General features: G+C 38.6%; 1 long non-coding RNA gene across 1 annotated transcript; it reads right to left on the bottom strand.

Annotated features, from left to right (window-relative positions):
- Positions 1–263: 263 nt before the first annotated feature.
- LOC113109660 (uncharacterized) lies at positions 264–20,682 on the bottom strand. Its single transcript, XR_003293001.1, has 3 exons — positions 20,435–20,682; positions 10,890–11,013; positions 264–318 (listed from the first exon to the last, which is right to left on the bottom strand). It is a non-coding gene; the product is annotated as an uncharacterized LOC113109660 (long non-coding RNA).
- Between the last annotated feature and the right edge of the window lie 1,333 nt (positions 20,683–22,015).

Genomic DNA, 22,015 nt, shown 5'->3' with positions numbered 1-22,015 from the left:
GGACCTATGCATAGGCAGTCCTAATATAATATATAATATATATTATATAATATATATATATATAATATATATATAAATATATATAAGGTATTATTGAATTATTTTTTTCTGACCTCTAGCACTGTTAAGCGTGGATGCATTCAATCTATAAAAGTGACAGTAAATAGTATATAGTGACAGTAATATATATATACACATAAAGAATGCAAAGTCTTTAAAGAGAACCCATAAGCTCTCCAAATAAGCTCAGGGTGCAGTACTCACCCGCTGCAGGGTCACAGTGTACTGCTCCCACACCGTCTCCTCCATGACTGGGTTCTGAAACAGTATGAACAGGTTATATGTAACACAGTGATGGACAGAGTCAAGTTACAGCAGATATCAGTGATCTCCTGAGCAAAATCTGCAGCGTGGTGCTGCCACAGTGAAAAACTATACGAGCGTTTCTCTCCAACAGATTTACATGAGCTCATCTGATTACTCAGTGACAGAACTGAAATATGTCTTTATATTCAACCACAAATAATTACTGATCTAATATTAGATTTTTATTTTGTGGACTGCTAGGAAAAAAATAAAATGATTAACAAATGTATGGCATGACCCCTTTAAAATAAGAAGCCTGCATTATTTGAAAGCAATTATTTTAAGAGGAAGCCTGGTCAGTGAGTGAAACCCTTTAAATGCAGTCTTCAGCATCAGTGTGAGAGCCACGTGACGTCCTGCGCTGTGAAACGCCTCTTCATCTGCCCGTGTGCACACCGGGTGATTATGATTGTTGCTCTTTAATCTCCTCAGGATAAAAACTGGATTGAATGTCAAACATGACCTTGGTCTAGTGGTAATGTTTGTTGGAAAGCATTGGATATTGGGTTCTGTTCTGCCCTACTTGCGTATTTTAGTTAATTTTTTAATGTACTTTCTATTAGTGCAGTCGAATGATTACATGTGTGTACAGTGTATATTTATTATGTATATATAAAGACACACATACAACATATATTTTTAAAATATTTACATGCATATTTATATTATACATAATTATATTTAATATACAACATAAAATATTGAATATAAAATTTTTCTTAAATATATAAAATATATACATATGTGTGTGTATTTATATATACATAATAAATGTACACAGTACACACACATTTATTCTGTAAACAAAAACTTTTATTTTGGATCCGATTAATCATGATTAATCTTTTGTCAGAACTATGAATAAACCAAAATTGCAATTGTGGAAAACTGAGAATGGACGAACACAACAGGAAAACAGATATAGCATATTCCAGCACTGGATCACCACTTATTTCAGCTCACATTATTAAAATGAAAATTCAGCTCGAAAATGCCATGGGAAAAAATTCAGCCATGAGAAAAAGTTTGGATACATGTTCCACTTGTTGCCACCACAAACTAACGATATGAACAGCAAAAGCACACTGAGCAATTGTTAAAGTTCAAAAGCATGATTTATCTAAAGCAACAAAGATGCTTAAGTGTTTAATCACTCTCATCATTGATTCTAATGCCGGTCTAAAAAAGGAATAACATCTACCCAGAAATCAAACTACATCACCACCTGTTTTCTTCATCACAGTGTCATAAACTTGGCGAAAACTTTTCAACCGATTCATAAAATGCACCAGTGTATGTACTTCAACAAAAAAATGTATTGCAATGTATCATAATGACAATTAAAATCCAACGAATCAAGAAACATAATAATTCGTATATATTAAATTTTTTATCAATAATTATACATTTTACCAACATAAAACATATTACACTACCATGATGCATGGCACTGTGTAGTAAAGAATCCCTAAAGAGTTTCCTTCCTATACACTCCTACCAAACACTGTGCCATAAAGTCTAAACATATGGTCACAAATAAACAAACTCAACCAAAACATCACACTTCACCCAGACTGTGTAAGACATGAACAGGTGAAGCTGTACAGGGGAAAGAGCAGAAAGAGTGCTTACGATGCCCTGGAGGATGCGGATGGCCTTGATGGGTGTGCGCCCATTTCCTGTGCAGCGAGAGGACCGTCTTCATGTTGTTCACCTCTCCCGTGAACACAGAGTCTCTGGGCCAAGGCACATCACCCCTCGGCACAATGCATCTGTCTGCCTTTGACGTAAGACTGATGCCGCTGGCCTACATTCTCTGCAAATCCCACCGTCCACAGCGACCCACGGCGCAAAAAAAATGGGCCAGAAGAGATGCTGTCTACTGCTGAGCTGTTAAATTAAAATTTCATTTCAATTCATCAAATGATACGGCTCTGTCTGGGTTGACATTAAAAGCTCTTCGTGGGTTAAGGGAGGCAAGTGCCAACTTTCGAAATGCCGATGCTTTTGGATTGGGATTCTTTCTGCAAGACGAGCTTTTGAACGTGAAAGAGGGACTGGTAGATTAGCAGTGATTTCTATCACTTTTTAAATTACAATTTAGAAGGATTATAGGGTTTGAAGTTATTTTCTGATTTGTGAATTCAATGCCTTACTATAATAGAGCTATTTTCGTCAACTGCGCAGTACTAAACATCACAAAGTTCTTTGATCTATAATGGCTTCCAACTCAACCTCAAATCTCATCCAGGACTGGATTAACGTGTGGCATATGAGCTGCCCTCAATTCATCTCTTTACTGTTATAACCAGAACAGATTACTGATGAACGATGTCAAATAAGTGATTTCTCACTGTAACTGAGCTCGTATAATTAAAGTGTACAACAGTCTAACACCACGACAGTAGACTGACTGAGACAACCTTGTAAGGGACCTGAAATGTGTGAATGTGATTCAGTTTAGTTTCCTGTGCTTTTCTGAAGGGCATTCATTAAATTTTCATACAACTGCCCTGAAACAGTACCAACCAAAATATTTGTAGAAAACTGACAATTTAACTAGTGATTTTAGAGACCTTAATGGCTTCTTAAATGCTTGAAAATAGTTTTGAAAATGCATATTATGTATCAAGTATCCAGACAATTAAGAAACACTCCAGAATAATTGAGTTCCCTTTAAGTCGGTCACTCTCGACGCCACGTTGACCGACGAATATGGGATATCGCTTCGATAGACCAATCTACTTCGAGTGTAAACTAAACGAGCCAATGCACATTGGCATGCAATTATTGCATCCAGCTGCCGCTGATCACTGTGTGAGTATAAGACGGCAGCAGGTGCAATGCATACCAGCTTTTCGTTTTGGAGCCAAGCGTTAGTATCGCTCTGCTCAACTGTGTCTGCTGTAAACTACGAGTTCAGCACGCTCTCAGAAGCTTCGTGTGTTGGCGAGATGGCGCTTTCAGCAGCGGTCGTTCCTGTGTCGAGTGGATTACACACTTCAGGCTGCACTACCCCTATCATGTTGCAAACGGCCAATACCCCTGTGCATCTCAGCACTAAAAGAGCATTTCCTAAAGAGCAAATTTCTCAAATTTCTTCTTTGTAAATACGACGGATCATCCTTATAAGGATGCCGTTTCACCTGTGCGTTTCTGGGTGCAGCCGTTACCTGGCAACGGGTGATGGTATCCAGTGGGACTCCCCCCGACCAGATGTCGATCTCAGCATCGGAGGGAGAGCTGTCGGATGATGACTCGGCTGTGATACCGCCCTCTGGGACGGTGACAAAGCCTGAGTCGGATCCCAAAGTGGCAGCTATGCTAGAATAGCTAGAATGGCGACTCCATCCCCTGACGGTCCAGCTGATTTGGAGGCGGTTCAGAACCGCTCAGGTAGACCTGTTTGCTGCTCCAGAAACCTCTCACTGCCAGTTGTTCTACTCCCTGCCCGAGGGAACTCTCGCACGGACGTACTGGCACACAGCTGGCTGCAGGACCTACGCAAGTATACATTTACCCCAGTGAGCCTTCTCGCACAGACACTGTGCAAAGTCCGGGAGGACGAGGAACAAGTCTTGCTAGTAGCGCCATATTGGCCCCACGCGGACCGGGTTCTCCGAATTAGTGCTCCTTGTGACAGCCCCTCCTTGGCCAATTCCTCTGACGAAGGATCTACTGACTCAGAGATGGGGCACCATTTGGCACCTGCGTCCAGACCTTTGGAAACTCCATGTCTGGTCCCTGGATGGGACGCGGCGGTTCTAGGGTGACCTACCTCAAGAGGTAGCGAACACCATCACTTCGGCAAGAGCACCGTCTACAAGACATGCTTACGCCTTGAAGTGTAACCTGTTCGTCGAGTGGTGTTCTTCTCGTCGAGAAGACCCCCGAACATGCCCGATTGCGGTCATGCTGTCCTTTCTAGAGCAAGGTCTGGAACGAAGGCTGTCTCCCTCCACCCTCAAAGTCTGGGTTGCTGCTATTGCTGCGTACCATGACCCCGTGAATGGGAAGTCTTTGGGTAAGCATGACCTCATCTTCAGGTTCCTTATAGGGGCCAGGAGGTTAAATCCATCCCGGCCCCCCTGTATACCCTCTTGGGACCTGTCTCTAGTGCTTAAATCACTACAGCAGGGCCCATTTGAGCCTTTGCATTCAGCTGAGCTAAAGTTTTCTTTCATTGAAACTGGCCTCCATCAAGAGGGTAGGGGACCTGCACGCATTTTCTGTCGACGATTCGTGCCTAGAGGTCGGGCCGGCTGACTCACAGGTAATCCTGAGGCCCCCGGCCTGGCTATGTGCCCAAGGTTCCCACTACACCCTTCAAAGACCAAGTGGTGAATCTGCAAGCCCTGCCCCTGGAGGAAGCAGACCCAGCCCTGGCTTTGCTCTGTCCCATCCGACCATTAAGGTGCTACGTAGACCGGATGCAAAGCTTCAGGACTCAGACCAGCTCTTTGTCTGTTACGGAGACCGGCAGAAGGGGAGTGCCGTCTCTAAGCAGAGGATGGCCCACTGGATTGTGGATGCCATAATCCTGACTTATCAGGCTCAGGATGTGCCCTGCCCGTTCAGGTTGCGAGCTCACTCAACTAGAAGTGTTGCATCCTCCTGGGCGCTGGCTCGTGGCGCCTCGCTGACAGATATTTATAGAGCTGCGGGCTGGGCGACCGCTAACACGTTCGCTAGGTACTATAGCCTTTGTGTCGAGCCGGTATCCTCCTGTGTTCTCACCTCAAATGGGGTAGTGGCACTGAGAGGCCTTGGTTAGTGTCGGCTTGCTTAAACTACTCCAGAGTGTCCGTACTGTAGACTAGAGGGCTGCATTGGGATTGGAGTCCCGCCGGGTCCCGCGGGACCCAACGCAAATCTCGCGGGAGCGGGTGGTTAGAATTTTGCTGCGGGCGGGAATGGGCGGCTAAAAAAAACACCGGCGGGATAGGGAGGTTGCCTAGCGACATGATGGAGAAGATGTCAATAGAAGATGTAGAAAAGAACCTAATGTTATATTATTAGTGTTGTTTTTTTAGCACAGCCCTTCGTTGCCATTTGTTAATTAGGTCAAGAGGTGTGATGATGCCAGTGTCATGAACAGGCTTCCTAAGTTTGAATGTTTTTATTCTTATTTGTATTTTTCAAACAGAATACCTGCGACATTTGGCTAATAATTGTAAAACAGTTTTTCATGTAGCCTAGTTTATCATATTATGTATATTTTTCTTTGCAAAGCAGTCTATTTTTATGTGCAAAGTTTTTGATAAAAACGAAATTATATTTGAATGTATTGTGTGTTTTGTCTTTTTTTTTTTTTTTTTTTTTTTTACATACAGGCCAGGGAAACGAAACAAACAACCCCATGAATCTCTTTAATAATATCAATACAAACACGTGTTTGTTTGTTTTTTTTTTCCCTGCGGGACGGGAGAAGACACAAATCAATGCATCTCTATTATTGTGCGGGAATAAATTGTCAGAGTTTTTGCGGGTGTGGGCGGGAGTGGACATACATATTGCGGGAGCGGGCGGGAGTGAAACACATACGTTGCGGGAAGCGGGCGATAATGGTCAGAAATTCGGCGGGAGCGGGATGAAGAAAACAGTCCCGCGCAGGGCTCTACTGTAGACCCTGTTGACATCCGGTGCCAGACCTTCATGATGTATCCGTGAGAACCATGGAAGGGTGGGTTCCATATTGAGACCTAAGCGGTACTCATATGTGTATAGTCCACGGTATAGCCTTAGAGTCTTGTTTCCCCGGCAGACTTCTGCCTTCCCAAGTGGGTTTTAATCACCTCAAATTTCTCCTTATACTCCTAAACGGATGCTGTATGTGTATTTACATTTACATTTATTCATTTAGCAGACACTTTTATCCAAAGCGACTTACAGATGAAGACAGTGGAAGCAATCAAAAACAACAAAAAAGAGCAATGATATATAAGTGCTATAACAAGTTTCAGTTAGGTTAATACAGTACACGTAGCATGGGATTTTAACTAATATAATAAATAAAAAGAAAACAGATAGAATAAAAAAAATAAAAGAATAGAGCAAGCTAGATAGAGGTCTTTACACATACACACACACATCCATATACATTTACATAATAAATGAAAAGAAAATAGAATACAAAAAGATTAGAAAGGTAGTTAGATTTTTTTAAAGAATAGAATTAGAATAGTGAGTGTTAAAGTTAGAGGGTCAAATAAAGATGGAAGAGATGTGTTCCTTCGGGAATGATGGGGCTTCCGCAGCGTCCCGGCTCCAAGCGGACCGGGGATGTTTTCCCAATGTTATCCAATCTCACCCAGTGAGGTAGTGCTTTGACAGCGGTGAGTGGAGCTACTTGTTCTGAGCCCCGGCCTACACCTAATAGGGGCGCAGGTGGCTCGCACAGGGCAATGGAAGGGGCAGCTCCCATGGCGCTTTGATAGGGATCCCATATTCGTCGGTCACCAACGGGGCGTCAAGAGTGACCGACTGAAAGGGAACGTCTCGATTACCTATGGTAACCCTCGTTCCCTGAAGGAGGGAACGGAGACTCCACGTCCCGTCGCCATGGTTGCTGTACCGCCACTGAGCTGCCGGGTCCCCGGCTCGGCTCCTCAGCAAAAAGCTGGTATGCATTGCACCTGCTGCCCTCTTATACTCACGCAGTGATCAGCGGCAGCTGGATGCAATAATTGCATGCCAATGTGCATTGGCTCATTATATCCCATATTCGTCGGTCACCGACGAGGCATCTCCATTCCCTCCTTCAGGAATGAGGGTTACCATATGTAACAGAGATGTTTTGATTGGCATGAAAAGTTTGGGGTCAGTGGGATTTTTAAAGTCTCTGAGGCTGCATTTATTTAATTCAAAATACAATAATATATTTTGAAATGTAATTTAATCCTGTGATCAAAGCTGTATTTTCAGCATCATTACTTCAGTCTTCAGTGTCACATGATCTTCAGAAATCATTATAATACACTGATTTGCTGCTCAAGAAACATTTCTGATTATTATCAATGTTGAAAAAAGCTGCTTCATATTTTTGTTGAAACCATGGATTTTTTTAAACTAATCTCTTTACTGTCATTTCTGTTGAATAAAAGTATATTTTAAAAAAAATTATAAAATGACTACAAACTTTAAAATGATATAATATACTTAATGAGACAATCTTCACCTCTCTTTAAGCAAAATTCATATAAAACTTGAACTTGGCAAACATAAAATAAATTGAAAAGTAAATGAATCAAAATATTCACTGCACTGAATAAATTAATGTGGTTACATTATGAAATGATGATGGAATGGAATTTCTAATAAACAAAACTCCTTTTTAACTCATTTGGTAAATTAAATGAGAAATGGCCACGAACTAGCTGCTTTGACACTAACAAGTACTCCAGCTCACAGAAATACAAAATAAAGTCAGCCAATGTGAACTCTGAATAATTACACCTCTCCAATAAAGCACTGCCATTTACAAGCAAAACAGAACAATTTATGAGGACCAACGAGCAATCACAGCGTCTGAGATTAGCTTTCTGAAAACTATCAATGACTGTGTGTGATCAAAAACAACTCCGAATCTCACCAGAACTGACCTTCTACCAAAACTGACCACGCAATAAATAAATACAGAATTGTGACTGTGCTGCAGGAAAAAGCATTTGCAGTTCAATCAAGCAAGGTATACCATTGCTGAGCCATCAGAAAACGTACTGAACTGTATGCAGTCCGCTGTTAGATAAGCACAAGAGTGCAGACAGCAGCAGCAGACAGAATTCCCACTGAATTATAGATAAGCAGCTTTAGCTGTCTGTGTCCCTCAAAAAGACTGAAATCAGTCAATCCAAGCACCGACATATACTGTATGTTTCTAGTGAAACATGTAAAAGTCTCATTTCAGATGATGCATGTGAGACTTACTGTATGATGAACATTATGTGAAAATAGCATAAATGCAATCCAGGTTTGGGTAAAGAAGTGTAAACAGAAGGTGAAGGAAAAAAACTAACAACTGAGCTCTTCTGAGTTGCTCTGAAGAGTGTAAAAAGAGAAAGACTAATGGACAAGAGAGTGATATAAAAATCATTTCAAATGTATATCATTAGCTAAAATAATTTTATTTTATGAAGTGTTGTAGGTTGTGACAGATTATGATTTTAATGTAAGACTGGTGGGCTGGTCCCTCTGCTGGTCACACTTTAAAAAAAATTACATTCCTTTTTTCCCCTCCATATTAAATAATTATGATTATACATTTTTTTTTAATTAATAAAACACACAATTAGCTTTCCAGAAGCTTATTTTCCCTAGAACTGCTTGTGCTATCCTTTTAAACAAAATACTAATTAAAATAATCCTCCAGTGTGTACTTTACTTTTTTTTAAACAGAGGTAGTATTTCACGATATTTAAATGCTAAGTAATTAACGTTAGTCGGTTTAAACATTTGATAGTTACAGATCACAGTTGTCCTTATAATCTGTTTTATTTATAACGTGTTATATACTGATAAAATGCCTGACTGCACTGTAACTCGCTTTGGATAAAAGCGTCCGCTAAATGCTTAATGTAAATGTATACTGACGTTTAGATACATTATGTCCATCGCTATTGATTGGTATAATATGAAGGAGGTGGACAGTAACAGAAACAAGTGTGTAACGTTATCACAGAAAACAGACTTTAAGTTCAAACCCACTTTCTGTGAAATGAAAATAAGCGAATTGAACGAGTTTTAACAGTAACGTTACTCACATGACGAATGTCCTTAACATTTCTACTCAGAAAGAGCCGCCTCTCCACAACCACGGGCATCTCGCAAACTGCACTAAACTGTAAAGTCAAGATGTTTACTTGAAATAAATGGTTTAATGTTTCATGAGAGTAAATAAAACGCATGGGCAATAAATCAGAAGCGTCTGAATGGCGACAACACAAGCGCCTAAACATTTGAACTGTTGTACTGTAAATCCCGAACGAACCATTATTAACTCACTGGGGACGGTAACAATATACAATCATCTTTAACCTCTATTGAATGTGCGATTAATACTCATTTATTCACATTAAACTGGAATTACCTTACCGCTATAGATGGTTAGATGAAATAAACAACGAGCAATACTGTATTTCTTTCACAGCGGACCCTATGAGGCACAATCATGGACGGCTCCACAATCTATTTGCTTACCGGCTAAGCTCATGAATATCAATTAGGACGCGCTGGCATTACTTAGCAACCGTACTGAAGCTTCCAGACACGTAAGGTACGTAATTAATATTCATAAGTCAAATCTTCCCCACTGTAGGACTTGTTTATTTTCTGCTCGGAAGGGATGAGTTTTACTTGGAGATATAGTGTAAGGTCATAATTACCAGAGCTTTTCTGTGATTGTCTGTAAGATAATGCTGGCTTTGCGCCACGCACAAGTTCCTCGAGCATTATATCAAGCTGTCGCTCCAAACACTTTATAATTAATATAAGCACCCTGGAGGTTTATATTTCACAACGAGCCTAAAAGGCTCAAAAACAAGGGCATTAACAGCAAACAAGCAAATATAGATGCTCCAGCAACAGTTTAAATTCGTTTTAATTCGTTAAATTAAAAAGTGACCACACTGGCCAAAAAAAAAAACAAAAAAAAAAACATACATAATAATAAAATCTGAAATGCATTAATGTTAAATGACTGAGATGATTCTCTCTCATACATTTGCCCACTCACACACACACACACACCACACACAGAAAGAGAGACACTGGTGCATGTAAAATAAATATATAATAAATATATTTTTTTTTACTAATATTTATTTTACATGCACCAGGTTCTCTTTTTCTGTGTGTGGTGTGTGTGTGTCTGTGTATATATATATATATATATATATATATATATATATATATATATATATATATATATATATATATATATATATATATCCTATCATTGACATTCAAAAGTCAATAATATAACCAACAATAGTATTTTTTACAAATACTAGAATAAAATACACTGGTTTTGTCTCTCTTATGTGAAGGGGTGGATATGCCTGAGAGATCTTATTAATGTAACAGAATTACAAAATTGTGTCAAATCATAGCAGAACTTCTCTTTTAAACTTCCTCTTAAAAATACATTGACGTACGTTCCTCTTAATTCTTGAGGTAAGTTGAGAAATTAAAAAGAAAAGGTTTTATATTTGAAAACAAAAATATATATATCTACTGTGAATGGCAAACAAATGTTATATTTTGGAAAATAATTAAGATAAAAATAATGGTATAAGATTAACATAAATAAAAGATAAATATAAATATTCTATATATAATAATGATAAAAAAAAATAACATCATGTAAACAATTAAAAAATATGGTGCATTTTATATTTCAACAACATACAATACAATAGCATTTCAAAATACATGTCACCACGGGCAAGATAATCACTATATGTCTTGAATCATCACTATGGAGAATAACCTCTATATGTCTTCATGAGAAATTTAGTGTGTAGTACCTGTAAAAGAGCCGGGTAGCTGGGAGCAGAGAGGCGTCGCAGACACAAATACTGAGCTTCAGGGGTCAAGGAAAACCTTCGGGAACGCCGTGACCGGAATAACTCTATTTGGTTGGACTGGTCACTGTAAAAAGACATTTTTAGTTAATAACACTGTTCACAGACTCAACAACAACAAAAAATGTGAGTCACTGTAAAATCAGCTACATCTAGAGATATTGTCAGAGTAAAACTGAGCACGATCCATTATTTCTCACACAGCCCAAGTCCTAATCACATAAGCACAAGTCAGTATGACAGTATACACAGTACTCAAGTTGGTCTGTTAATAGCTAAATGTTAGTGTGTGTGTGCATGTAAATAAATTGTCTAACCTTGCAGTTATACCTGATCATGCAGTATGTTTTGTCGTAGCTTAGCCTGACAAGAAAATACAGAACTTAGCTTAACAATAGTGCTTTGAGTACATAAAAAAACTGTATTATAATTCACAAAACAAGTGATAGCACCTGCTGCTCTGAAAAGAGTACACTTGATCTCCTTGGCAAGAAAATTGTAATTATTAACGGTGCTGTTTAACATAACTGCTCAGATTATGTTTATGAGGTCTTTGCCAACAAAGTAGCCAGAAGGAATGAACTATTGTTTCAGTAACATGAGTCCTTAGGTTCAAGAAACTGGAACAGCTAATCAAGACTCAAAAATGTTCAAAAGAAAGCTAGTTTTCTGAGTGACATTTCCTGATGAGATGGAGTGGTGCTCATCCCTGAAAAACTTGCCACTGATGTCTGAGTCGGCCACACTTTGCTTTGATTGTCTTAAGCCTAGATATGTCAGAGGGCCACACAAATACGCTCTCAGAAAAACAAAAACAGAAGCGGTCACTGGGTGGTACTCTTTCAGAAGGTACTAATATGCACTGCACTATTTAGGTACCAATCTGAACACTTTTGGTGCTTTAACTGTATGAATGTAATTCTGTTGTGCTACATCCCCCATGTTGTCGTTATAATGTGACCTATAGTTCTATATAGCATCAGTTGCGTCACTTTTCTGTTATTTATAAATCCTCTCCAGTGGCTTCATGGGATTGTAAATTTTTTCAACAGATGCACACTCCAGAATCTTGCATGAATATAAGGTCATCTGGATCTACTTTTCACTATGTATTCAACAAAGTCGGACATACTGCGTTCATGAACTGCTTGTATCCTACTGTATAGTTGGGAAATTGGGATATTCAGACATAGCCTATAGTATTCTGGAGACTAGTATGACTAAAGACACATTTGCTCAATTTCACAATACTATATACATACTTTAAATCTTTGTATGAATAAGTAGGGATTTGCAATTAATATGCCAGTTCCATATTTATTATGTACCGAAACTGGAGAGAAAGGATCCCCAAACAAACATTCAGTTTGAGTCCTTTTGTGGTTTGACTGAGTTCCCTTTTGATTGTGAACATCAAAAGCACTTGAGGTCAATTACAGCTGGTTCCTTTTCTGATTTGCTTTAACGGAACTGAGTTTCATTAAAAGTGTGCAATATGTAAAAACACCTGTAAAGTGAATCTTTAAAAACTTTAATAATTTCAGAACAGTTCAATGTAATCTTCAGCAAATACTGTAATAAATATACAACATATTGCATGTCATAATTAAGCACTGTGATGCCCCAATTCACTTGTAGCATTTAAAACTACTGATTTTAGTTTTTTTTAGCTGTCTCTTTCCCATGTTTGGTACATTTCCAATAGCAATCTTGTGATATGCTATTGAATATGTATCAGGCCCTTTCAAGGGGAACATTCTGCACAACTTCTTCTCCAGGCCATTGTCATTTCTAGGCTGGACTAAGGCTATTCATGCACAATCAAACCTATACAAATGATTTAGAATGCAGCGGCTCGACTGGTCTTTAACGAGCCCAAAAGAGCCCGTGTTACACCTCTCTTTATCTCCTTTCACTGGCTTCCAGTTGTGGCTCGCATGAAGTTCAAGACATTGATGCTTGCATATATAGAACATCCTCAGGCTCAGCACCTGCCTACTTCCACTCACTATTACGAATCTACCTCCCCTCCAGAACTCTGAGATCCGCTGGTCTCGTGATACCATCACAGAGAGGCTCAAAATCACTTTCCAGAACATTCTCATTCACCATTCCTGGCTGGTGGAATGATCTTCCCACCCCTATCCGAAGACTGAATCTCTGATTTGTAGATTTTCAAGTGAGAGCTGAAAACTCATCTCTTTCGAAACTACTTGACTTCATTGTGTGTATATATATATATATATATATATATATATATATATATATATATATATATATATATATATATATATATATATATATATATATATATATATATATATATATATATATATATATATATATATATATATATAAAAGGTTTCTTAAAGCAATTACGCTTTAAGAAGAAACACTTTATGTATCTGCCAATTATAAGTTGCTTTGGATAAAAGCATCTGCAAAATGACTAAATCTAAATGTAAAATCTAAATGAATCATAATTATGAATCACAAAGTGTATTGCATGATGTAAAGTAGATGATAATACTGAGTGCCCTTTCAATGTTTGTACTGTACTGACAACCAAAAAAACAACAATCCATCTTTCCTAAATGACTATCAACTTGTGGCACTCACATCATCACTAATTATGAAGGTCTTTGAGAGGCTTATCAAGAACACCATCTGCTCCTCTATCTGTAACAGCAGTGACCCACTCCAGTTTGACTATCACCCTAATTGGTCTACTGAGGATGCTGTCTCCCATCTCCTGCAGGCCACTCTCACCCACACTGACAGCAATAAAGGGAATTATGTTAGGCTGCTGTTTATAGAGAATAACTCAGCCTTCAACACTACAGTCCCCCCCAAGCTTGTCTCCAAGCTCAGAAACCTCATACTGAAAGCCCCCCTCTGTGACTGGGTTCTTGATTTTCTATCAAGCAGAACTCAGGTAGTGAGGGTGGGTCAGACCACCTCCAACATCATCACCCTGAGTACAGGAGCCCCACAAGGACGTGTTTTAAGCCCGCTGCTCTACTCGCTCTACACATACGACTGAGTGTCCTCTCACACCTCCACTTCTGTCATCAAGTTAGCGGATGATACAGTGGTGATGGGCTTCATCTCCAACAGAAAGACTGACATTTATGGCACCAAACAAACTGTCTCAATCTGAATGTCAGCAAAACCTAGGAGCTGGTTGTGGACTTCAGGAGGAGGCAGCAGCAGATTAACGGGACCCCAGTGGAGAGAGTGAGCAGCTTCAGATACCTTGGTGTACACATCTCCGAGGACCTGACCTGGACTAATCACATCTAAGCTCAAGTTAAAAAAGCCAGACAACGACTGTACCACCTGAGACTCCTGAGGACATTCAAGGTTTCCCCTGGAATCCTGAAAACTTTCTATATCGGGGCTACAGAAAGTATATTGACTCATGCATTTCATTGTGCTGTGTAAACAGCTCAGCCCAGGATCATAAAACCCTGCAAAGAGTAGTGTGAGCACATCTCCAGAACATCTCTCCCTTCTCTGCAAGACATCCACACCAGGAGATGTAAAGCTAGGGCTGTTAAGATCAAAGACTCAACCCACCCTGCAAACCCACTGTTTCATCTGCTACAGTCAGGCAGACGCTTCCCCAGTCTGATGGTAAAAACAGAGAGGCTCAGAAGGAGCTTCTTCCCTCGCACTATAAGACTGTTAAACAAGACATTAAACACACTGCTCTTTAGAGACTTTTTGAGATGAGCTAGCTATGCAACTCAACCTCACTGCACATTGTTTACATCTCTGCACATCATCTGTGTAGTAGTTTAATATATTGTATATTTAATTTTTGTATTTAATTTTCTGCACAGTCTATAAAGAGTATGCCAGACCTACATTTCGCTCCTTGTTGTATGTCATATAACTTGTATGTGACAAATAAAATCTTGAATGGTTTTTAGTATCTCCTACATAACTCACCCCGAGGGTCTCCACAGCCTCCGGCCGGGGGGCAGCAGCTCGCGCTTGTTGAGGGGCGCGATCCCGGCGGCCGCTTGCATGATGGTGATGAATTTCTTGTACTTCATTTCAAAAAGTTCTCTGGTTCTTCTACAGATCTACAGAGGCTCTCAGTGCCACTTAACCTCTCCGTTTACCAACTGTAACATCACGACAAAGCTAAGTATAATCTCATTTAAAGCAGTAAACAGCCATTTTTCTATTAGACGCATCATCTGCAGTAGTGAATCCGTCCTGCTCTGTGGAGCTCATAGATGCCCATTTCGTTCTCCTCGTAGGACACGAGAGGGAAAAGAGAGAGAGGGAAAACAACGACCACGTTGGGCAGAGCGTCACTCTTACATAATTCTGGAGATCTCAAACATTAGTCTAATGAAAATGCTGTGAGGGGGATAATTGTGGTACTAAGCCATGTCAGATCATGGATGCACCCTGGCCTGTTTCTCTGTAATCCCTCGGCCGCCGCTGGCTTAGCCTGCACCCACCATCACGCCTGCATGCACACATATGCACACGATTTGTCTGTTCGCAAACAGACCATCCTAGAGATGATTTTCAGCATGTCACTTTGGTGCAGTGATGGAGTAACCAGGCATCCAGGCCCTTTCCTCCACCCAGTGTCATGAAATTATCATCCAGTGGTTTGTGCACTGGATTATGGGTAGGAGGGGATTGTGCGGCTCTAAAATCCCCTCCACACTAATCCAAATCACCTAAAGCCCCGCAAATGAAACCATCTATTTTTAGGTTTGGTTACAAACGTATGGTTTGTTTAAATGCATAAGTCATTTTTTGACAGGTTGGATTCATCAGTTAGACCTCAGAGCAGGAAGAGGATTATTCAGAGACCACAGAGTGTGGTTCTGTCACTGTGTGCTGGCAGACCACCTGCAAAACACCGGAGCTGCCATGATGTGGGAAAGTGAAGGTCAACTAAAATGTGGAAACAAATTTCCTAAAATTATTTAAACATTATTTAAACCAAAAAGCCACTGAAAAATAGTTTCTAGATGTTTAACAATTATTTAATAATATTTCTAATACATAATCATTTATAAAAAAAAAAAAAACGAATAAAATTTGGAACACACATTAAAGCACATATTCAGAATGCTACTTAAAGGGATAGTTCACCCAAAAAGGAAAATTATGTCATTAATTACCCTCATGTCGTTCCAAACCCGTAAGACCTCCGTTCATCTTCAGAACACAGTTTTTTGATATTTTAGATTTAGTCAGAGAGCTCTCTGTTCCTCCATTGAAGCTGTGTGTACGGTATACTGTCCATTAGGGGTGGGCAATATATCGATATTTAAAATATATCAAGATGTTTTTTAAACACGATATGGATTTTGACATATCGTATCTATCGATATATTGCTTATATTTAATTCTGATTCCGCCACTTTGCTTCTTTGTCTTCTCTGTGCTGTGCTCACCCCCGCCTCCTTGATTTTGTTCCCCGTAGAAATCTATTACTAGCCTATTGTTCAGCAGAAAGTTCATAGCCTACTACTCCTACTAAAATGAAACGAACATAATTTAAGGAATAATCACACAACATTTATTCTATGTATTATCTTAAATAGTAAATCCCCTTTGTTTACCAAAAAAAAAAAGTTTGCTTAATTTTCAATAATTAAAAGATAAATTAAATGAATGTTTTATGCCTTCATTTGTAAACCAGAAAAATGTGAATACACAGAATTTCAGAGGGGAAAAAACATTTCACAAATGGCTTTTTACAAATTGGGTTGTTTTTATGCATTTAAATAATTACACTTGCTTACACTTGCTTAAACACAGAATTAGGTAACAATAAAACATATGGTGAAGAAAAAAATAAAACATTTCAAAGGGCCTCAAACATGTAATATTTGGCATATTTGTTTTTACAGTAGTTTTTGTTTTTTGTTTTTTCTGTAAAGATATCGAGATACATATGGTATAGCAAAATATCGAATGAATCATTGGACGTAACCGGATCTTTTTGAACCCGTTCACCAAATCAAACTGAATCGTTTTAAACGGTTCTCGTCTCCAATATGCATTAATCCACAAATTACTTAAGTTGTTAACTTTTTTAATGTGGCTGACACTCCCTCCTAGTAAAACAAGCATTTATCCCGGAGTAATTCATTTACTCAAACAGTACACTGACTGAACTGATGTGGAGAGAGAACTGAAGATGAACACCGAGCCGAGCCAGATAATGACTCGTTCACGAGTCAAGAACCGTTTCAGTCAGATGCATCCGATTCGAGACCCGAGGAGCTGATGATACTGCGCATGTGTGATTCAGCGTGAAGCAGACCGACACACAGAGCATCTGAACCGAACTGATTCTTTTGGTGATTGATTCTGAACTGACTCTGTGCTAGTGTTATGAGCCAAGGCTTGAATCAAGGGCAATCATCACCAATGACGCCATTACGTCGTGACAAGTTGTAAGTTGTAACTGACGAAAACAACCATAATTTTTATCGTTCTGGTCAAATATGCAGCTCAAATATTATTAACATCTTTAATATGTGAATGCTGGCAAATTACCATAGCATAAGCCGGATAATCAATGGCTAGCTGTGCATTAAACAATCAGAATGCACGCCGCTGCGCGTCGGGTGGTTCTTCACCTCCACGGCGTGCATTCAAATCGTTTAATGCACAGCTAGCCATTAATTATCCCTTACTTGACTACTAGATTAAACAAACATGAATAAACGCACCTTCCAATATCAACACAAATGGCGTCTGAATCAGACACTATAAATGATACAGTCAGCATTACACGCTGAAGCTGTTGCAGATGTCAGCAGTGTTATGACCTCGCTCATACAGACAAGCCCACATACAGTTTTGTTTGGCAATATGTCAGGCCACTTAGAAAAGTAAAAAAGATAGTGCTTTTCCTCAACAACCTAAGCAATTTGAAGGGACAGTTCATTCAAAAATGATTATTCTGTCTGTTTACTCGTGCTCATGGAAGATGACATTTTAAAAATGTCATCTTTTCATCCATGCAATGGAAGTTGAAAAAGAAATTGTTTTTTATATTTTGAAGGGAACTTCTTTAATATGTCATTCATACAGCTACATTTTCAGATCAAAGTTTAATACTAAGGATTTAGTGTTTGTTTTAAACACAATATGTTAGAGAGTACTAAAGAGTAGTCTTTAGCACACACCACTAATAATAACGCAGAAATGCACCAGTAATCATATCCTGCTGATTCTGTATTGTGTGGGCTACCTCCAGCCTGTTGACCTTCATGAACAAATGACTTTGTCCTTCACTCTGACACAATGTAAAAGCTGCTCGGGCACGTCAGACCCTGCCCAAACTTGAAAACGTTCTGTAATATGCCTGAGGAACATTAAATAGCTCCACTACTAGAGCTTTTTCCAATAATATGGAAGGCAGACGTATTTACAAATTACATATTCAGACCAGTCTGATCCTAAACATTATTTTGTAGGAGATACCAAAAATCCACCAGTATTAATAACACCACGCATGAAATAATACGATTCTTAATATCCAGAAACTTTTGCCAGGCTTGTCAGAATATACTTAGATATTTCTAAGAATGCTCATCTAATGAATTTTACAGCATAAAGTTCAGAAAATCCCTAAAGTCAGCTCGAGGGGATTATGAACTCAAATGCATTATGAAACCAGACGTAACAAAAGCGATTGGCTATTTCACTCTTTTCAGTCTACTGATTCGGAGGAACTCATGTTAAATACAAGCCAAGAGCATTATGTTTTAAACCTTGTAGAAATGTCAGAAATTCTCATGTAGTGTACCTATCGTCCAAATCTTTAATGCCTTTACGTAAGCGGAGCAGGGCAGTGTAAGCCGCAGTCTTTCCCATGTGTTCGGCTCATGCAGAATCACGCCTACATTATGCAATGCACATATGTACTGCCATTCTCTGACAGATGTATACTCAATCCACAGAGAAATCATTTCATATTTCAATCACACCTCAGACAGCAGAACGGAGTTAAAACATATATATACCTGTAATAATATATAGTTGTTTATTTCAAAATGCTTTAAACAAATTGCACTTTATATACATTTTATCAGGCTTTAAGATTTTAAGGATCATTACTTTTGATGCATGAAAAGGTAAATTATGGTTAGTTGTTATTCTGGGTTTATTTTCCAGAACAGCAGCACTGAAATGGAAACACTTATGTATTTGTGCCTTTCTAAGCACTGCGGTCCTCATGTGAGTAACTCTGAGTCACTGTCCAAACTATGAGTCCCTCACATTTCACACCTGACAGACAGACACTAGACGTGTTACATTTACTACAGTTACAGTTCAGAGTTTAGATGAATTGAGATTTTTCCCTCTTTTGTTCACCAAAGCAGCATTCATTTGATTAAAAATGCAGCATTTTTTTTATGCTGATTTGTATATAGATTATAGTTACTCTATTATTAATAATACTTTTTATATTATTACAAATGTTGAATCCCCTCCACGCCATGCCCCGTTTAATATTTGTATGTAAACTGTTTCTTTGATAAAGAGAAATTCTCCTGTGTTAGACTATAAATCTTAATTACCCCACAATTTTTGAATGATTGTGTATTATGGTTTACACAAAAATATTAAGCAATAAATAAAATAAAATAAAATATTTTCAATAAATATGATATAATAATCAGAAATGTTTCTTGAGCAGCAAATCAAAATATCAGAATGATTTCTGAAGGATCATGAAGAGTAATGATGCTGAGAATTCAGCTTTGCATCATAGCAATAAAATTGCATTTTAAAACATATTCAGATTTGATATTTCAAAAATATTTCTATAGTTTTAAAGTTTTTACTGTACTTTTAATCAAATAAATACAGCCAAAACATAACATCAAAACATAAAAAAAACATAAAAAATCATTGTATATAATTTTCTGTTTTATTTCTCCCCCTACATTTTGTTTTACTTTGTCAGAAAAGAGCACATCTTCAAATATAAGCAGTTATTATTATTATTATTATTAAGAAAATTGGCCTAATTCAAATTATGTGAAACTACAACAGCTAGAAGCTCTCCTTTTGAATAAGTTTTCATAAACTTTTTGTAAATTTCTCAGTAGTTTAAAATTGAATAAATCAATTAATACTAGAACAGATTTGTTTACACAGAAAACGTGTCAGAATGGCAGCGGATTGATATGAAACTCCGCGTGAGGGGAAATCACTGAAGTCTCGTGAGAATCATGAATCAGGACAGAGAACATTAATTACATATGATTCACATGTAGGCCTGTGTTTTAGCTGCCAGTTCTCACAGGAGAAGACCAAATCAAATTCACTAAAGTTTACAATAACGTGTACGTTATCTAAAAGCAGCAGTTTTATGTTTATATGACGTTACTGAAGTTTTAATCCGCCGCCTTCCCAAAAAAATAGTACACCGCGACCAGTCAAACGCGACAAAAACAACAAACCTCGTCCAGAGTGAGAGCACGTACCTTCAGAAGAGCAGATTCTGGAGATGCATGAACTCTGAGACACACACACGGGGCTCGGTGGGATCTATATCGGACAGGACACCTACACAGAACGACTGAACAGCCCAATTCTGTGTACAATCCCAGATTTCCTGAATCTTCCAGGTATGGGTGTGTCCACGAGCGCGCAGGTGAGTCCAACAGCGCGTTCCCAAACCACGTGAGCGCGTCCACAACTGACCAGAGGAGTTCATCAAAACATTAGCCTCCATATGTCATCTTTAAAGTCTTATGATGCAGAAGATTTGTGTCGCGATGCTTTCTTCTTTCTGAAATCCAGTGGTCAGTCTTGTAGGAAATATTGTTACCATAAGGGTCAGGATAGAAGATAATAATAGCGAAAAAAACAATACATTTATAAATGTATTTAAAGATGATTTATGAAGTTAATTATATTACCTGCATTAATGATGTAATATTTGTGAATAATTCAGATGTTAAGCTATGCTTAAAGTGATTTGAAATAAAAACTATGCTTAAGAGGTCATTTTTTATTATAAAATTATATTTTATACACATATATTTTGAAAATATTTACATGTATCCAAATTAATATAATTTATATCATACATAAATATATTTAATATATGAACTTAACATATTTTGAAGTATATACATACTGTACACTCAGCTAAAGGATTATTAGGAACACCTGTTCATTTTCTCATTAATGCAATTATCTAATCAACCAATCACATGGCAGTTTCTTCAATGCATTTAGGAGTGTGGTCCTGGTCAAGACAATCTCCTGAACTCCAAACTGAATGTCACAATGGGAAAGAAAGGTGATTTAAGCAATTTTGAGCATGACGTGGCTATTGGTGCCAGACCTCAGGTCTGAGTATTTCACAATGTGCTCAGTTACTGGGATTTTCATGCACAACCATTTCTAGGGTTTACAAAGAATGGTGTGAAAAGGGAAAAACAGGAGAATGGGTTCGACTGATTCAAGCTGATAGAAGAGCAACTTTGACTGAAATAACCACTCGTTACAGAGTCAGAATTTGGCGTAAACAGAATGAGAACATGGATCCATCATGCCTTGTTACCACTGTGCACGCTGCTGCTGGTGGTGTAATGGTGTGGGGGATGTATTCTTGGCACACTTTAGGCCCCTTAGTGCCAATTGGGCATTGTTTAAATGCCACGGCCCTGAGCATTGTTTCTGACCGTGTTCATCTCTTTATAACCACCATGTACCCATCCTCTGATGGCTACTTCCAGCAGGATAATGCACCATGTCACAAAGCTTCAATCATTTCAAATTGGTTTCTTGAACATGACAATGAGTTCACTGTACTAAAATGGCCCCCACAGTCACCAGATCTCAACCCAATAGAGCATCTTTGGGATGTGGAGGAACGAGACCTCCGTGCCCTGGATGTGCATCCCACAAATCTCCATCAACTGTAAGATGCTATCCTATCAATATGGGCCAACATTTCTAAAGAATGCTTTCAGCACCATGTTGAATCAATGACACGTAGAATTAAGGCAGTTCTGAAGGTGAAAGAGGGTCAAACACAGTATTAGTATGGTCTT

This window comes from Carassius auratus, chromosome 10 (genome assembly GCF_003368295.1).
Source record: "Carassius auratus strain Wakin chromosome 10, ASM336829v1, whole genome shotgun sequence".
Classification (NCBI taxonomy): Eukaryota; Metazoa; Chordata; class Actinopteri; order Cypriniformes; family Cyprinidae; genus Carassius; species Carassius auratus.
Note: the sequence above shows the minus strand (reverse complement) of the source record. Positions and strands in the feature narration are given on the sequence as shown.